We start from the raw sequence: 20,541 nt of genomic DNA, 5'->3' as shown, positions 1-20,541 counted from the left end.
GCTATAAGACTGCTGTCCCAGCTATAAGACTGCTGTCCAAGCTATAAGACTGCTGTCCAAGCTATAAGACTGCTGTCCCCGCTATAAGACTGCTGTCCAAGCTATAAGACTGCTGTCCAAGCTATAAGACTGCTGTCCCCGCTATAAGACTGCTCTCCAAGCTATAAGACTGCTGTCCAAGCTATAAGACTGCTGTCCAAGCTATAAGACTGCTGTCCCCGCTATAAGACTGCTGTCCCAGCTATAAGACTGCTGTCCCCGCTATAAGACTGCTGTCCAAGCTATAAGACTGCTGTCCAAGCTATAAGACTGCTGTCCTCGCTATAAGACTGCTGTACAAGCTATAAGACTGCTGTCCAAGCTATAAGACTGCTGTCCAAGCTATAAGACTGCTGTCCAAGCTATAAGACTGCTGTCCCAGCTATAAGACTGCTGTCCAAGCTATAAGACTGCTGTCCAAGCTATAAGACTGCTGTCCAAGCTATGAGACTGCTGTCCCAGCTATAAGACTGCTGTCCAAGCTATAAGACTGCTGTCCAAGCTATAAGACTGCTGTCCCAACTATAAGACTGCTGTCCAAGCTATAAGACTGCTGTCCAAGCTATAAGACTGCTGTCCCAGCTATAAGACTGCTGTCCCAGCTATAAGACTGCTGTCCAAGCTATAAGACTGCTGTCCCCGCTATAAGACTGCTGTCCAAGCTATAAGACTGCTGTCCCCGCTATAAGACTGCTGTCCCAGCTATAAGACTGCTGTCCCAGCTATAAAACTGCTGTCCCAGCTATAAGACTGCTGTCCCCGCTATAAGACTGCTGTCCAAGCTATAAGACTGCTGTCCAAGCTATAAGACTGCTGTCCCCGCTATAAGACTGCTGTCCCAGCTATAAGACTGCTGTCCCAGCTTTAAGACTGCTGTCCCAGCTATAAGACTGCTGTCCCAGCTATAAGACTGCTGTCCAAGCTATAAGACTGCTGTCCAAGCTATAAGACTGCTGTCCCAGCTATAAGACTGCTGTCCCCGCTATAAGACTGCTGTCCCCGCTATAAGACTGCTGTCCAAGCTATAAGACTGCTGTCCAAGCTATAAGACTGCTGTCCCAGCTATAAGACTGCTGTCCAAGCTATAAGACTGCTGTCCCAGCTATAAGACTGCTGTCCAAGCTATAAGACTGCTGTCCAAGCTATAAGACTGCTGTCCAAGCTATAAGACTGCTGTCCCAGCTATAAGACTGCTGTCCCCGCTATAAGACTGCTGTCCAAGCTATAAGACTGCTGTCCAAGCTATAAGACTGCTGTCCAAGCTGTAAGACTGCTGTCCAAGCTATAAGACTGCTGTCCCAGCTATAAGACTGCTGTCCAAGCTATAAGACTGCTGTCCCAGCTATGAGACTGCTGTCCAAGCTATAAGACTGCTGTCCCAGCTATAAGACTGCTGTCCAAGCTATAAGACTGCTGCCCAAGCTATAAGACTGCTGTCCCAGCTATAAGACTGCTGTCCCAGCTATAAGACTGCTGTGCAATTAATCTAATGGCTATCTGGACTATTTACGTTGAACCCCCTTACCGGTACTGGAGCCCCCCTTGTTTTTACATTGCTTTTACTCACTGTTTATTATCTATGCATAGTCACTTCACCCCTACCTACATGTACAAATGACCTCGACTGACCTGTACCCCCTCACATTGACTCAGTACCGGTACCCCCTGTATATGGCCTCATTATTGTTATGTAATTTCATTGTGTTACTTTTTATTTATTTTTTTACTTAATTTTATTTAGTAAAATATTTTTCTTAATTAACTCTATTTCTAAGCATTTCACAGTAAGGTCTACTACACTTGTTGTATTTGGCGCATGTGACAAATAACATTTGATTTGATCTACTGTACAGGGGAAGCATGTGCACAATTTAGATATCTAATCAGAGAGTGGGGAGAGGTGAAGAATAACAACCCACGTATGTGACCCACGTATGTGGGTTTTCTCTTTTTTCCTTTCAATGAAACAACTAGATGACGTGGTTAGTTTCCTTAATTCATCAAATCAAATCAAATCAAATGTATTTATATAGCCCTTCGTACATCAGCTGATATCTCAAAGTGCTGTACAGAAACCCAGCCTAAAAACCCCAAACAGCAAGCAATGCAGGTGTAGAAGCACGGTGGCTAGGAAAAACTCCCTAGAAAGGCCAAAACCTAGGAAGAAACCTAGAGAGGAACCAGGTTATGTGGGGTGGCCTCTTCTGGCTGTGCCGGGTGGAGATTATAACAGAACATGGCCAAGATGTTCAAATTCATTGTTCAAGAACAAGGGTGGAGAGAAAACCCGCCGGCACTCAGCCCTCCGTGGAATGGGTTTGACACGTGCTCTAATGTCACATAATAGAAGTAAAAAGCTGTCCCAAAAAGGTAGGCCTATTTTAAGGCTAAGTTATCAAGCAGGTTATTGTACATATTCGGCTTCCCTCAAACCCATATTAAGAATATACTCAGATTTACATTTGTTTCAGTGGGTGTGTCAGACTGAGTGGGTGTGTCAGAGAGTTGCAAGAGAAATACAGAAATATTGTGACAAACAGAAATAGAGAGAGAAAGAAAGACAGAAAATAAGCAAAAGACGAGAGAAGGACAGAGAGAAACATTCAGAAAGACAGAGAGCAACATTCAGAAAGACAGAGAGCAACAGGGAGAAACATTCAGAAAGACAGAGAGAAGAACAGACATAAACATTCAGAAAGACTGAGAGCAACAGAGACAGAAACTGAGGAACTGAGGAACTGTGACGCGGCTGGGAAGGCTTCAGCCAATATAAACACCATAGCAGGTGTGTGCTGCCGTACAGCGTGATCAGGAAGTGGGTAAACATCATTGCCCCATCACTGCCCCATTTCCCCCCACAGCTTTACACTGTCCAAACTTAAAAAAGACGGGGACAGAGAGAGATGGAGAAAGACAGAGATACTGGTGTAAATACATTGAGAAAAGAGAGAGATACAGAGAGAAAGACAGACAGAAACACAGAAAAAGCAAGACAGTGATGACCCGGAAGCAAGACGGAAAGAAAAGGCTGGAGGCTCCATTCAGGATAAACAGTATGGTAGAATCTATACTGGGTATGATCAGGAGGCGTTTAAACACTAAACATCATGGCCCCATCACCACACGCACGCTGACAAGCTTTATCAGGGAGTGACGCTGATCACCCCTATTGTCTAATCCAACACTGGAAACTAACTAGCTAACGGTGCTGGAGGCCAGGCCACGCCCTGCTAGACACACATGGGCGTCAATGTTTACCAATGAGACTACAGATCCCACATCCACTACCGAGACTGTTGTAACCAGGCTTACCTGGAATACTGCACTGTGTGGGTCAATGTAGATTCAGACAAAGCAAAACTATAGGCTACAACAAACCTTTTTCATTGATAGAAAAGAATGGACGACTGTGTGATCACACTCTCCATAGCCGATGTGAGCAAGACCTTTAAACAGGTCAACATTCACAAAAGCCACGGGGCCAGTCGCATTACTAAGAAGGAAAAGGTAACTGAACTGAATGACTATCGCCTCGTAGCACTCACTTCTGTCATCATGAAGTGCTTTGGGAGACTAGTCAATGATCATATCACCTCTAGTTTACCTGTCACCCTAGACCCACTTCAAAAGGAATACCTATGTAAGAATGCAGTTCATTGACTACAGCTCATCATTCAACACTATAGTACCCTCCTAGCTCATCATTAAGCTTGAGGCCCTGGGTCTCAACCCCGCCCTGTGCAATTGGGTCCTGGACTTCCTGACGGGCCGCCCCCAGGTGGTGAAGGTAGGAAACAACATGTCCACTTCGCTGATCCTCAACACTGGGGCTCCACAAGGGTGCGTGCTCAGCCCCCTCTTGTAATATCTCTTCACCTATGACCGCGTGGACATGCAGGCCTCCAACTTGGTCATGAAGTTTGCAGACAACACAACAGTGGTAGGCTTGATCACCAACAATGACGAGACAGAATATAGGGAGAAGGTGAGGGCACTCTGAGTGTGGTGTCAGGAAAACAACCTCTCACTCAACGTCAACAAAACAATGGAGATGATCGTGGACTTCAGGAAACAGCAGAGGGAGCACACCCCTATCCACATAGACAGGATAGCAGTGGAGAAGGTGGAAAGTTTTAAGTTGCTCTGCGTACACATCACGGACAAACTGTTCCACCTACACAGACAGTGTGGTGAAGAAGGAGCAACAGCGCCTCTTCAACCTTAGGAGGCTGAAGAAATTTGGCTTGTCACCTAAAACCCTCACAAACTTTTACAGATGCACAATTGAGAGCATCCTGTCGGGCTGTATTACAGCCTGGTACGGAAACTTCACTGCCCACAACCGCAGGGCTCTCAAGAGGGTGGTGCAGTCTGCACAACGCATCACCGGGGCAAACTACCTACCCTCCAGTACACCTACAGCACCCGATGTCACAGGAAGGCCAAAAAGATAATCAAGGACAACAACCACCTGAGCCACTGCCTGTTCACCCCGCTACCATCCAGAAGGCGAGGTCAGTACAGGTGCATCAAAGCTGACCGAGAGACTGAAAAATAACTTATTATCTCAAGGCCATCAGACTGTTAAACAGCCATGGATCACTAGTCACTTAATGTCACTTTAATGATGATGTTTACATCTTGCATTACTCATCCCATATGTATATGCTGTATTTTTTACCATCTATTGCATCTTGCCTATGCAAGATGACCGTTGCTCATCCATATATTTATATGCACATATTCTCATTCGATCCCTTTACTTAGATTTGTGTGTCTTAGGTAGTTGTTGTGGAATTGTTAGATTACATGTTCGATATTACTGCACTGTCGGAACTAGAAGCACAAGCACTGCTCTACACTCGCAATAACATCTGCTAACCATGTGTATGTGACCAATGAAATTTGATTTGATATGATTTAAAGCATGCACAGCCCAAATGGCAAGTGTCTTCACTGACATTTTCAACCTCTCCCTGGCCGAGTCTGTGATACCTACATGTTTCAAAGAGACCACCATTGTCCCAGTGCCCAAGATAGCAAAGGTAACCTTCCAAAATTATTACCGCCCCATAGAACTCACGTCACTAGCCATGAAGTGCTTTGAAAGGCTGGTCATGGCTCACATTAACACCATCATGCCAGAAACCCTAGACCCACTCCAATTTGCATACCGCCCCAACAGATCCACAGATGACGCAATCTCAATCGCACTCCACACTGCCCTTTCCCACATGGAAACATACAGGAAAGGAGGGCTGAACAGGCCCTCATTAACATTGACGGGGCTGAAGTGGAGCAGGTTGAGAAATTCAAGTTCCTTGGTGTCTACATCACTAACAAGCTATCATGGTCCAAATATACCAAGACAGTCGTGAAGAGGGCGCGACAACACCTTTTCTCCCTCAGGAGACGGAAAAGATTTGGCATGGGTGCCCAGATCCTCAAAAGTCCTACAGCTGCACCATCGAGAGCATCCTGACCGGTTGCATCAGCGCCTGGTATGGCAGCTGCTCGGCATCTGACCGGAAGGCGCTACAGAGGGTAGTGCGTACGGCCAAGGACATCACTGGGGTCAAGCTTCCTCACCGGTTCTGAATCAGAGGCAGGTGTCAGTCGTTGTCTCTGATTGGGAGTCATATTTAGGTAGCCTGTTTTCTATTGTGTTTTGTGGGTGGTTGTATCCTGTGTTAGTGCTGTCACCATACGGGACTGTTTCAGTTGTTTCAGTTGTTTCAGTTGTTTGTTTGTTATTTTCTTCAGTTGATTTGTTAAATATATCATTATGGACACTTACCATGCTGCACATTGGTCTGATCCTTGCGACTCCTCCTCTGAAGAAGAGGAATTCCGTTACAGTTTGTCTGTTTATTGGATGGTTGTTTCCGTCTGATTTCGTATTTTTTAATAGTTTATTAAAAACTTTAACACAAAAAAACATATTCATTTTTTACTGTGCAATATAACTTCCACACAATGCTGCTTAGCTGGAAAATGAGGGAGAATGTTACAGCACAGTTGCATCACCATCTGGAACCCATAAGTGTTCTGGAATGGAACAGAACTATGATGTATGCCTTGTGCTCTCTGAAGGTTATAAATTAACATAAATACCTTGTACACTCCCCCTCTCTGGGGGTTATTATGTGGGATAACTAAGTGCCTTGTACACTCCCCCTCTCTGGGGGTTATTATGTGGGATAACTAAGTGCCTTGTACACTCCCCCTCTTTGGGGGTTATTATGTGGGATAACTAAGTGCACTCCCCCTCTCTGGGGGTTATTATGTGGGATAACTAAGTGCCTTGTACACTCCCCCTCTCTGGGGGTTATTATGTGGGATAACTAAGCCTATATGAACAGAGATCTGTAATTCACAACCCCTAACCCCCTAATCATGTAAGGTCTGCCTCTGGTGTGTTCTGGACAGGGTTGGGGTATCTCCCTACCTCCTTCCCTCCCTCCCTCCTGGTGCTTGTACATAGTGATTACATTGGCTGGGTCTGGTGCGGTTTGGGAGCTACAGGGCGGGTCACTAGGTTTACTTTGGACACTGTACCTCTCAGTGCCCCTCTCTCTCTACATGAACCAAACCCTGGATCATTAGGCTAAACAAATACAGTGAGTGCTGAGTAAAGAGAGCGTTCTTAAAACCACTCCTTTATCTATATAGTCCCCTCACACAACACACTGTTCTAATTGTGCTTAGGTTAACCCTGTAAAATCTCCTAAACACACAATTATCAGAATGCACTGAATCTTCTAATTTAACACCAATCTCTCATGGATATCAATGCAATTTTTTCACATGAAAATATGAGTTAAAACTTGGGCTGTCAAATTGAACGAAAGACATGCATCTCAAGTTTAGATATAACTGTGCAACTATGAGTCGTTCTCAAGAAAATATATGTCATGCTATATACCTACCTGTAGTTTTGAAAATACTCTTCACTGGAACTCTTCAGCCTTTTTGCAGTTTTACCTTTGGTTCATCTTTATTTACTTTCCCAAACCACAACCGAAATAGTAGCTAATCCAGATAGATACCCCGGAGGTGGAGGTGGTGGTGGGGCCGAGCGGCAGGATATCTAGGATCCCATACAGGATGTGCTGTATACTCATGAAATGTACTAGTGCGTGTGACCGTTTAGTGTCTTTGGTTTGGCTAAGGGCTCAGACTAGCGTTCTGTCTAGGAGAAACTACATGCACATCAAGCTGCCTTACGCTACAGAAACAGGACTGAGGCTTACATACAATGTTCTCTTATGTATTTCAACAGAACCTCTATTATATGAATACTTGTACACTGGTTCACTGTAAATAGAAATCACTCACTTTACAGAAACCACATGTGACACTCATCTCTCGCCAGCTCACATAACAGGCCCCTCAAGAACTTCCCAAGTTAAAGACAACCAATCTATCAATAGCGATACAGGGATTTATAACATTCTTACTAGTGTCAATGGTGGGAAAAGTACCCAACTGTCATACTTGAGTAAAAGTGAAGATAGCTTCATAGAAAATTACTCAAGTAAAAGTGAAAGTCACACAGTAAAATACTAATTGAGTAAATGTCTAAAAGTATTTGGTTTTAAATATAGTTAAGTGTAAAAAGTACATGTAATTGCTAAAATATACTTAACTATCAAAAGTAAAAGTGTAAATCATTTCAAATTCCTTATATTAAGCAAACGAGACGGTAGGATTTTCTTGTTTTTTTAATTTACGGATATCTAGGGCCACACTCCAACACTCAGACATAATTTACAAAGAAGCATTTGTGTTTAGTGAGTCATCAGATCAGAGGCGGTAGAGATGACCAGGGATGTTCTCTTGATAAGTGTGTGAATTGGACCATTTTCCTGTCCTGCAAAGCATTCAAAATGTAACGATTACTTTTGGTTGTCAGGGAAAATGTCCGGAGTAAAAAGTATATTATTTTCTTTAGGAATGTAGTGAGGAAAAAGTCAAAGTTGTCAGAAATATACATAGTAAAATAAGGTACAGGTACCCCCAAAAAACTACTTAAGAAATATTTTTACTTAAGTACTTTACACCACTGAGGCTGAGGCTACTCATATGGTCCGCTTTGTCTTGTATCATATTACACATTACATATTACATAGGCTGCGTCTGCCTCTGGTGTGGCAGCCCAATTCTGGTCTTTTTTTCCACTAATTGGTATTTTGACCAATCAGGTCAGCTCTGAAAAAGAATTGAATGTGAAAATATCTTATGTAATTGGTCAAAAGACCAATTAGTAGAAAAATATCCGAATTTGGGCAGCCTGTGTAAATGCAGCCATAGACTCACATTGAAAATACACATCAGGACATGGTGATTCTGTAACATAAAATCCCTGATCCAGTGACAAAATGATGATAAGCTACATCCTATTTCAACATCTAATGAGATATAAATCAACTGCTTGACTCACATTGAACGGGTTAAAGTGCACAGAAAGAAATATCTATTTTAATAGTCGTTGTGAGTAACAGAAGCCTCAGACAGTGCATCCTGATTTTTCTCCCAGACGATGTGTAAACATGAGAACACCAAAGAAGAGACTGGTCTATGAACGCTCACTTGTCAGATGTTAATTCGCCAGTGGGTTGTAAAGCTACACTAACAGCCTGTTTTCTCTAGCAGTTCCTGTTTCCAGCACTATTGAGGTGACATTCACAGGGGCAGAACTGCACCCTGTAAACCACATCTGCTTTAGATACAGTTGAAGTCAGAATTTTACATAAGCTTAGGTTGGAGTCATTAAAAGTCATTTTCAACCACTCCATAAATTTCTTGTTAACAAACTATAGTTTCGGCAAGTCGTTTAGGACATCTACTGTGTGCACGACACAAGTAATCTTTCCAACAATTGTTTACAGACAGATTATTTCACTTATAATTCACTGTATCACAATTCCAGTGGGCCAGAAGTTTACATAGACTATGTGGAAGTTAAAGCTTGGTCGCAAATGGGTCTTCCAAATGGACAATGACCCCAAGCATACTTCCAAAGTTGTGGCAAAATGGCTTAAGGACAACAAAGTCAAGGTATTGGAGTTGCCATCACAAAGCCCTGACCTCATCTTATAGAAAATGTGTGGGCAGAACTGAAAAAGCGTGTTCAAGTAAGGAGGCCTACAAACTTGACTCAGTTACACCAGCTCTGTCAGGAGGAATGGGCCAAAATTCACTCAACTTATTGTGGGAAACTTGTGGAAGGCCACCCGAAACATTTGACCCAAGTTAAACAGTTTAAAGGCAATGCTACCAAATACTCATTGAGTGTATGTAAACTTCTGACCCACTGGGAATGTGATGAAATAAATAAAATATGAAATAAATCATTATTCTACTATTATTCTGACATTTCACATTCTTAAAATGAAGTGGTGATCCTACCTGACCTAAAACAGGGAATATTTACTAGGATTAAATGTCACGAATGAGTTTAAATGTATTTGGCTAAGGTGTATGTACATTTCCGACTTCCAACTCTACATCTGCATTGCTTGCTCTCTGAGGTTTTAGGCTGGGTGTCTGTAAAGCTCTTTGTGACAACAGCTGATGTAAAAACCATTTGATTGATTGAACATAGTCAGAGTTTAGGCCTACATTGTTCTCTGAAACACAGTGAATAGCCACTGACACTGGAAACAAAACCCAACAAAATATGTGATAGTAGGCTGTGTGTGCGTTTTGCATTTCATTCTGCTGGTAAATAATAAAGAAATAATTGATTGAGGTCTACAAAGAGGTTACATTTAGTCAGTTGTCTATTAATACATACAACTGAATGGACAATGAAGAAATCACATAACCAAGATCACATATTCAGAAATTCTATATGTAACAATACATGACAGTCATTTTCTAACACTGAAAATGAACTTCAGACTGTCAAAAGCACAACAAGGAATAGACAATACAGAGAGAGAAGTGGTCTGTATTATCAAAATATTAAAACAAAGAAGTAAACAGAACATTCTGGAGAATTCCGTCTATTCCATGGACAGAGATCAGAGGCTGAACATCTTGTTGCAGTTGGATGATGAAATCCCAACACAAGAGTGTGTGTGTGTGTGTGTGTGTGTGTGTGTGTGTGTGTGTGTGTTTAAAGTTGCAAAACATAGCTTTAAAGGCCCAGTGCAGTCTAAAAAAAGTGCTTTTCTCTGGATAAGAGCATCTGCTAAATGACTCAAATGTAAATGATGAAATAATCCTGTGAAATTGGGAAAAGTAAGATAATGCATTTTAGTGTGAGAGCTGTTTGAAAAGACCGTCTGAAATGTCAGCCTGTTTTGGTGAGATCACTGGGTAGTAAATGAGTTAATAGACCAATAAGAAAGAGAGTTCAAACCCCTCTGCCACTCAGACCATTACCAGACAGTCCTGGCAAAATTGTTTGTTTGGGAAATGTCTCTTTTCTAAGAAGCTATTTTTGTTTCTTTTTGACCATTTTAATTTAATGGTAGGGTACTTAATTGTTACCCAGAAATGATTTGATATTGAGATAAAAACAGCTGCATTGGGCCTTTAACAAATTGTCTGTATTCCAAGCCACACTTTCTTCACTGAAGGAATGTTAAAGATGTCAGACTACTGGGAAAGGTATGGGGGAAAAAAACAAACTGATGTTCCTCCTCATTGCACCATATAGTCCATTCGGAAAGTATTCAGACCCCTTGACTTTTTCCACTTTTTTGTTACGTTACGGCCTTATTAAAATATATCTATATATAAAAAATGTATTATTTTCCTCATCAATCAAACAAATATACCTTCATTACATAAGTAGTCAGAGCCTTTGCTATGTGACTCGAAATTGAGATCAGGTGCCATGAAGGGGACTAAATACTTTCCAAATGCACTGTAAACATACCTTCAACATACCGGTGAGACATGACATAGAACAGAGAACATGTACTGCATGCAAATAAGGACTGGGGAATAAAAAGACAAAAACATGTCATAAACATTCCCATAGTATTGACCTGTATGATCCAAACCAAGTCAATGCCATGCTACAAAACTGTTCTTTTTCATTATTTGACCTGAATGCCACACACACAACACGAGTGAGATGGATTGCAGTTGTACAATGGCAGGCGAGTAATCTAAATTCAATATACATTTACAAACAGCATGTACTATTGAATGGTGGAGGAGAAACCAATGGGGGGATTCAGAGACAGTGGTGAAAACACCTGATGCAACCTTCTGCAATAACTTCTGCAAATCGTCCATTGCAATAGTCTTCTTTTACAACTGCAATTATGTAGGCCTACTGAATAAAATGTTAGAACGTTAGAACAATTATGAACATTAGAACAATTATGTAGGCCTACTGAATAAAATGTTAGAACGTTAGAACAATTATGAACATTAGAACAATTATGTAGGCCTACTGAGTAGAATGTTAGAACGTTAGAACAATTATGAACATTAGAACAATTATGTAGGCCTACTGAGTAGAATGTTAGAACGTTAGAACAATTATGAACATTAGAACAATTATGTAGGCCTACTGAATAAAATGTTAGAACGTTAGAACAATTATGAACATTAGAACAATTATGTAGGCCTACTGAATAAAATGTTAGAACGTTAGAACAATTATGAACATTAGAACAATTATGTAGGCCTACTGAGTAGAATGTTAGAACGTTAGAACAATTATGAACATTAGAACAATTATGTAGGCCTACTGAATAAAATGTTAGAACGTTAGAACAATTATGAACATTAGAACAATTATGTAGGCCTACTGAATAAAATGTTAGAACGTTAGAACAATTATGAACATTAGAACAATTATGTAGGCCTACTGAATAAAATGTTAGAACGTTAGAACAATTATGAACATTAGAACAATTATGTAGGCCTACTGAATAAAATGTTAGAACGTTAGAACAATTATGAACATTAGAACAATTATGTAGGCCTACTGAATAAAATGTTAGAACGTTAGAACAATTATGAACATTAGAACAATTATGTAGGCCTACTGAGTAGAATGTTAGAACATTAGAACAATCATGTAGGCCTACTGAGTAGAATGTTAGAACGTTAGAACAATTATATAGGCCAATAAAGTAGAATGTTAGAATGTTAGAACAATTATGTAGGCCTATAAAGTAGAATGTTAGAACTATTATGTAGGCCTATAAAGTAGAATGTTAGAACGTTAGAACTATTATGTAGGCCTATAAAGTAGAATGTTAGAACTATTATGTAGGCCTATAAAGTAGAATGTTAGAACGTTCGAATAAAGTAAACTATTCTGAAAGTACTCCAAAAGAAAACTAATTTACTATTTAGAAACAGACTTTTAATGTGTCTAAAGAGAAGGTAGTCTAATACACCAGGGTGAAAATACTTGCCTCTAGTTATTTTTATTGGGAATTTTTAACGGTCGGGTTTGTTATTAGTGCCAAGCGTAGGCAGAGGTCCTTTCTCTATATCTGTCGTAGCCTGGACTGGAAATGAGACCAACAGGAAAGGGGAGGAATGCTAATTACATCAGCTCTATGACAAATCAGAGACTAGCGTCACAGCCTCTGAGAGCCAATCACATTTCACCACGACTGTAGAAATACATAGCGAGCGGTACTCGTTTTTATATTTGAGAACTGACGGGGATAGAAAGACCGAGAGAAACCTTAGGTTTCTTTGAAAAAAAATAATAATAATAACTTCCCTAATATTTCTAAGCAATATAGGTCCATAAGGTAAACAAGATGGTCGTGGTGACAGCGGGACATAAAGTCATCTTGATATCTGGGAAACAGCATGGCTCTCCCAGCGCAACACAGTGCTACAGACGGTCCATTTCGGTCGTTTTGCCTTCATCTGCTTCGAACCAAGCCAATTCTTCGGATTCCGACTCAAATTCGACAACTGGGCCACCTCTGCGAAAAAGACAGAGACTCACTCATTTGAGTCCTGAAGAAAAGCAGCTTCGCAGGTTAGTTTCATGAAGGGGCTGTTTAGTGTGACATTGTTCATGACTAGGCTTATGTTAATGATTATCTAGCAATCAAATGCGATATCTTGTGACCCAAACGGGAACAATGGTGAATTGATTGTCCAACGGAAGCCGGCTACTCCCTTCTCCCCACATCTGGAAAGAGTCCATGAACTTCTCCGTCTTTCCAATAACTAGTCTAAGAATAAAACATGCACGTTCTACATGTAGAATATAAGGTAGATTCGTAGGCCAAAGACAACTCGGTCAACAGGTATTGCTTTATCAACGGCTTTGAGGAGTCTACAGTCAGTCAGCTGATCCGGTTTTCATATTTGAAGCAGCGCTGTACTCGATCTGTTCTGCCTGCGTGGCAGGAATATGGCGGCTGATTGTGCAATAACTAACAAGCCATTCCTGTTCAACTTGTCCTGTCAGCGATTTCTAAAGAAAAAATGCTTCACATGTCTGTCCTCTTCAGGAAACTGAAGAACAGAGTTGCAGCCCAGACAGCCAGAGACAGAAAAAAAGCTAAAATGGGGGACCTGGAAGACCAAGTTCTCGCGTTGGAGTTGGAGGTAAATGTATATCCACCATGTAAACGTGTCATGGTGTAAAAGGCTGCTAGGCTGAGGTGTTCACACGTTTTTTTTTCCCTTCTATAGAACAAGAAACTTCATGTTGAGAACAGGCTTTTACAGCAAAAGACATGTGGCTTGGTGAACGAGAATGAGGAACTGAGACAGAGGCTGGGGTTGGACGCCCTGGAAGCCAAAGAGGTAAGAGGATTTGTGGAGTTGCTACTTATTCAGAGGGTGGGGGGTGAACTAAGTTGCCACCTGGTTGGCTGTCAGATCTGTTATAGCCTTGGATCAGTAATATTACCTACTAATCTGCACATTTACTTGGTCCCGGTATCCACTTTAGTTTATTTAGTAGATATTTCAACTCTATTTTCTTACCTGCATTGTTTAAGGGTTTGTCAGTAATCATTTCACAGTAAGTCTACTACACCGGTTGTATTTGGAGCATGTGACAAATAACATTTTTAAAATGGACTGTTAACACCTCTCTCCTCAGGGTCAGGTGTTGGAGTCCAGTGGGATTGATGCAGGTTTGGGGATCGGGTCTTCTGAGTCTGCAGTACTCAGGCTATGTGTGCCTCCGCAGCAGGTGCAGGCCCAGCAATGCCCAAATCTGAAGATTTCCCAATGGATACAGATAGTCCTGACTCTACAGACTCTGAGGTGAGACCATTTTTTTGTCTTCTACGGCTAATGTAAACAGACATTTTGTAGTGTGATGTGGGCGTTGTCAATTGGAGAAGAAACCATGTACCAGCACTTTTTTATAATGAATAGTAATTGATTGGATGTGTGTTGCCAAGAGCTTTTCCAGTAGTGTTCTTCTTGTCCCAGTCCTGTTTATTGGTGGCCATTTCCAGATCCACCCATAGACTCAACTATGGTCTTCTACCTCTGTTCAGAGTTGTAATTCTCTCCTTCTCACCCTTCTCCAGTCTGATCTCTTGCTGGGCATTCTGGACATCCTTGACCCAGAGCTGTTCCTCAAGGAGTGTAGTGAGCAGGAGATCCAGGCGCAGGAGATGCTGCTGGTCGGAGGGGGGGCAGGAGTACCTGCCCCCTCACCTGCAGCTCTGGGGGCCACACCAGTTAAGCTGGAGGCCCTTAATGAACTGATCCACTTTGACCACATCTACACCAAGCCTGTGGAGGGGGTGGCGCTTCCCCCTGGGCAGCAGGAAGTGCATTACGAGGAGAGTGTAACAAAGATGGAGGAGGTCTTCTCTTTGGCTGAGGAGGTCTGCGAGGTGGTGTGTGTCAAAGACGAGCCGGAGGAAGTGGTCATCATCCCTGAGAGTCATGGGGTGTTGGATGACTTCCTGTCCGCGGTCTTGCCGACCTCTGACCTGGCCCTGGGTGGCCTGGAGAAGACCGGTACCTACCTGACTGAGACCTACAGCGACTCCGGATACGAGCGGTCCCCTTCCCCCTTCAGCGACATGTCCTCCCCCCTCTGCTCTGAGGGATCCTGGGATGATGTGTTCGCCAATGAACTGTTCCCTCAGCTGATCAGTGTCTGACGTGAGCCCTATTGGCCCAATAAATCAATGATCCAACCTATAGATCTCCCTTATATTTTCATGTAGTGTTAAGTGACTACAGTAGATCATGCTTTATATTGATGTATAGATGGCAAAATGATAGCCTTTTCCCAGATCTGTTTGTGCTGTTGAGCCAATGGCTATATTTTGTCTTTACAGTACAAACTCATCTGTGACCAGGCTAAATCTAGTTTACCTCGTGTTTTTAAAACTAAGTTAAGCACGTAATCTCCTCTATTACAGCAGGTCTGTACAATGGGTGATCCTGCATTGACTTGTGGGAGATGTAGTTCTTGACATCTTAATTTGGCATCACTACTTGATTGCTAGTGGTTTTGTAAGATTGCTTAATAATCTATCCCCACATTGTTGGGTTCCCGGGGAAATGAATGCATCCAGTATTTGTGTACATTATATTTAGCTGGGGGATGGGGACTGATCGTTCTAAAGACACTTATTTATTTGAGTATTCTGCTCCGGCGTCTTCTGTATGTTATCCGTTTTAGCATGTAGGAATGTTTTCCTCTGTATAACTTTGTTACACTCTCCTTGTTGCGCTAAATTACTGCATTAAAAAAAACTTTGCATTGCATCTCGTTTGTCACTCATGAGATCTGTCGTACAGAGAAGGTTGGAGACTGAAACTACCATTGACTAGAGTGGCACCATCTAATGGGCAAGCTTGGGTGTCTTGACTCTTTTTGCCATGGTATTTCCACTACATTCTACAGTGTGTTTATTAAGTTGTCTTTTAAATGGCTATTGCTTTCTCCAAGAAGCCGACCATTCAGCATGTCCTTTCACTCGATCTGCGGGGACCTGCCCTGGGTGCAGGTTTTGGATTTTGCCCTAACACAACACAGCTGATTAAAAATAAAGCTTTGCTCATTTGACTTGAGGGGGAGACCCTCCTGTAAAGACTAGAAAATGCAAAGCTAGAAATGGTTCAGTCGGTCGCTGGATCACAACATTTAATCTCCAGTAGTATACAGGACTCCAGGCCTCTTTCTACACCGGTAAATAATCATTCCTACGTGTGCTTGTCAGGATTGTTTTTGAAATAACCAAAGTAATTCCACAACTATGCCAGAGACGTTCTAATACCTCATACCATACAGTTCTTCAATATCACCAAGTTGGGTACGCTGGTCTAATCTTCATAAAAAGTAACTTCTCTAGTCTACTCAAGTGACTCTGCCACCTGCCCCCGGTATCTCCTAGAGGTAGAGAAGCCGGGAGTAGAGCTTCAGTTCAGATGTGAATGAAGGCACATCACTGATCAGTAGGGTCAAGTAGTTGAGGTTTATGGGAAACCATGTGCGGCATAATCAAATGTTTGCATTCTCACACGTTAAATGACACTGGTCTCCTATTACGTAACTAAATGGCACGGGGATGTTCCTGAGCATTTATCTGGGGTTTCTCCTAATGGGTTCAGGCTTTGTTCACTTTCAGGTGGGGATGTCTTCTAACAGGGTCAGCCTGGCTTTGTGGTATTTCAGGAGCAGAGAATAATAGGACAGTCAGGGTGGCACCCTTTCACCTCCAGACATTTAATCTCACCACACTGGTATTTCAGCTCTCTCTTTATTTCTCTTTCTCTGTCGGACGTTTACATACACCTTAGCCAAATACATTTCAACTCAGTTTTTCACAATTCCTGACATTTAATCCTAGTAAAAATTCCCTGTTTAGGTCAGTTAGGATCACCACTTTATTTTAAGAATGTGAAATGTCAGAATAATAGTAGATACAATTACTTATTTCAGGTTTTATTTCTTAAATCACATTCCCAGTGGGTCAGAAGTTTACATACACTCAATTAGTATTTGGTAACATTGCCTTTAAATTGTTTAACTTGGGTCAAATGTTTTGGGTAGCCTTCCACAAGATTCCCACAATAAGTTGGGTGCATTTTGGCCCATTCTTCCAGACAGTGCTGGTGTAACTGAGTCAGGTTTGTAGGCCTCCTTGCTCGCACATGCTTTTTCAGTTCTGCCCACAAATTTTCTATGGGATTGAGGTCAGGGCTTTGTGCTGGCCACTCCAAAACCTTGACCGTGTTGTCCTTAAGTCATTTTGCCACAACTTTGGAAGTATGCTTGGGGTCATTGTCCATTTGGAAGACTCATTTGCGACCAAGCTTTAACTGATGTCTTGAGATGTTGCTTCAATATATCCACATAATTTTCTCTCTTCATGATGCTATCTATTTTGTGAAGTGCACCAGTCCCTCCTGCAGCAAAGCACCCCCACAACATGATGCTGCCACCCCCGTGCTTCAGGGTTGGGATGGTGTTCTTCAGCTTGCAAGCGTCTGCCTTTTTCCTCCAAACATAACGGTGGTCATTATGGCCAAACAGTTCTATTTTTGTTTCATCAGACCAGAGGATATTTCTTTGGAGCAGTGGCTTCTTCCTTGCCGAGCGGCCTTTCAGGTTATGTCGATATAGGACTTGTTATACTGTGGATGTAGATACTTTTGTACCTGTTTCCTCCAGCATCTTCACAAGGTCCTTTGCTGTTGTTCTGGGATTGATTTGCACTTTTTGTACCAAAGTACGTTCATTTCTAGGAGACAGAATGCGTCTTCTTCCTGAGCGATATGACGGCTGCATGGTCCCATGGTGTTTATACTTGCGTACTATTGTTTGTACAGATGAACGTGGTACCTTCAGGCATTTGGAAATTTCTCCCAAGGATGAACCAGACTTGTGGATGTCTACAATTTTTTTTCTGAGGTCTTGGCTGATTTCTTTTGATTTTCCCATGATGTCAAGCTAAGAGTTACTGAGTTTGAAGGTAGGCCTTGAAATACATCCACAGGTACACCTCCAATTGACTCAAATTATGTCAATTAGCCCCTCAGAAGCTTCTAAAGCCATTACATCATTTTCTGGAATTTTCCAAGCTGTTTAAAGGCACAGTCAACTTAGTGTACATAAACGTCTGACCCACTGAAATTGTGATTGTGAATTATAAGTGAAATAATCTGTCTGTAAACAATTGTTGGAAAAATGACTTGTGTCATGTACAAAGTAGATGTCCTAACCGACTTGCCAAAACTATAGTTTGTTGACAATAAATTTGTGGTGTGGCTGAAAAACTAGTTTTAATGACTCCAACCTAAGTGTATGTAAACTCCCTGGTCTAGGTCTTGGTGTGGTCCCTGGTCTAGGTCTTGGTGTGGTCCCTGGTCTAGGTCTTGGTGTGGTCCCTGGTCTAGGTCTTGGTGGGTTCCCTGGTGTAGGTATTGGCGTGGTCCCTGGTCTTGGTCTTGGTGTGGTCCCTGGTCTAGGTCTTGGTGTGGTCCCTGGTCTAGGTCTTGGTGTGGTCCCTGGTCTAGGTCTTGGTGTGGTCCCTGGTCTAGGTCTTGGTGTGGTCCCTGGTCTAGGTCTTGGTGGGTTCCCTGGTGTAGGTCTTGGCGTGGTCCCTGGTCTTGGTCTTGGTGTGACCCCAAAGTGAATGTGAGCTTCCTCTGAAGAGTGTGTTTAGCAGCAGAGATAGAGCACATTTCCCCTCTCCTACTCTCAACCACAACAGCTGTTCAACTGAAACCAAAGATACATTTTCGCTTTGTGGTGACACAAAGTAGAGTTGTTGGCCCTCTCGATGCCTGACTTTTTCTGCAGTTAATAACTCTATACTCTACAACGATGATAATAATAATAACTCTATACTATACAACAAAGATAATAATAATAATAATAACTCTATACTGTTGACTTGCCATCTTTCTTTGACAATACAACAAGTTGATTAAAGCAAAACTAGTGTTAGGGCTCTATTCAATCCGTATCGCGGAAGTTCAGAGTTACATCGTGATTGAAATTTAAATGCAACATTCGGAGACTGCATTCATGGTAAACCTGTATATATTGGCTCAATCAGAAGTTACCTTTAAATTTCTATCGCACAAGCTGTAACGCTTCAGCGAAGAAGTTTGAATAGGGCCCTTTGTTTTTCATGGTTAGCCGTGGTAGGAACATTAAAGAGCAGGGGAACCTGAGAGCCTCTGTGTCTTTCTGAGTACAGGATTATGTCACACAGCGCTGGCTGTCAAAGGTCACGCTTAAATTAGGTCTACAGGTTCGACTTGCTAATATGACACTGTCGTCACCTTCTCTTGGTTGGGATAAATCTTACAGTAGAGTAGGGCTCATGTTACTGCTGAGTGTGTGTCTGTTCTATATGCAGCAGTGCTAGGTCTCTACACCATGGGCAGCTGCCTGACTAGTACCATCTTCTATCTCCACGGTGAGCAATCAAGATCCATGGACGGACATCGGACTAGGCTACCATTTCAAACAGTGTTTCCCAGTACTTTCCAATATAAATAAGTGACTTGAAACATATCTCCACTATGAGCATTCAAGACTTCAAACTAGCTTATGATTTCAAACAGTATTTCTCAGTGGTTTCTAATAGGAATATATGACGTTGAAACATCTAAGCACGGAGGTGAGAGAGGTAGAGCACTGATAGAAAACCTTCAGAGAGGACTGAGGAAGCAAATAGCAAGGGTTTCCTGTACTTAAGATGAAAAAGGAAAAACAGGGTTTTCACCAATCAGAGGAAGAAGAACAGGGTTTTCACCAATCAGAGGAAGAAGAACAGGGTTTTCACCAATCAGACGAGGAAGAACAGGGTTTTCACCAATCAGAGGAAGAAGAACAGGTGTTTTCACCAATTAGAGGAAGAAGAACGGGGTTTTCACCAATCAGAGGAAGAAGAACAGGGTTTTCACCAATCAGAGAAAGAAGAACAGGGTTTTCACCAATCAGAGGAAGAAGAACAGGGTTTTCACCAATCAGAGGAGGAAGAACAGGGTTTTCACCAATCAGAGGAGGAAGAACAGGGTTTTCACCAATCAGAGGAAGAAGAATAGGGGTTTCACCAATTAGAGGAAGAAGAACAGGGTTTTCACCAATCAGAGGAAGAAGAACAGGGTTTTCACCAATCAGAGGAAGAAGAACAGGGTTTTCACCAATCAGAGGAAGAAGAACAGGGTTTTCACCAATCAGAGGAAGAACAGGGGTTTCACCAATCAGAGGAGGAAGAACAGGGTTTTCACCAATCAGAGGAAGAACAGGGGTTTCACCAATCAGAGGAAGAAGAACAGGGTTTTCACCAATCAGAGGAAGAAGAACAGGGTTTTCACCAATCAGAGGAAGAAGAACAGGGTTTTCACCAATCAGAGGAAGAAGAACAGGGTTTTCACCAATCAGAGGAAGAAGAACAGAGTTTTCACCAATCAGAGGAAGAAGAACAGGGTTTTCACCAATCTGAGGAAGAAGAACAGGGTTTTCACCAATCAGAGGAAGAACAGGGGTTTCACCAATCAGAGGAAGAAGAACAGGGTTTTCACCAATCAGAGGAAGAAGAACAGGGGTATCACCAA

The 20,541-nt window shown here is 42.1% G+C and overlaps 1 pseudogene across 1 annotated transcript; it reads left to right on the top strand.

The window, feature by feature from the left end:
- The first annotated feature begins 9,812 nt into the window (after window positions 1–9,812).
- On the top strand, window positions 9,813–15,732 carry LOC110536390 (uncharacterized; annotated as a pseudogene). The gene is made up of 5 exons (XR_002475422.3): window positions 9,813–13,015; window positions 13,497–13,593; window positions 13,681–13,794; window positions 14,096–14,262; window positions 14,535–15,732. The product of XR_002475422.3 is annotated as an uncharacterized LOC110536390 (transcript).
- Window positions 15,733–20,541: the final 4,809 nt, after the last annotated feature.

This window comes from Oncorhynchus mykiss, chromosome 11 (assembly GCF_057628025.1).
Source record: "Oncorhynchus mykiss isolate SJ-2025 chromosome 11, ASM5762802v1, whole genome shotgun sequence".
In the NCBI taxonomy this organism is placed as follows: Eukaryota; Metazoa; Chordata; class Actinopteri; order Salmoniformes; family Salmonidae; genus Oncorhynchus; species Oncorhynchus mykiss.
The sequence above is the reverse complement of the archived record's forward strand: the minus strand, read 5'-3'. Positions and strand labels throughout refer to the sequence as shown.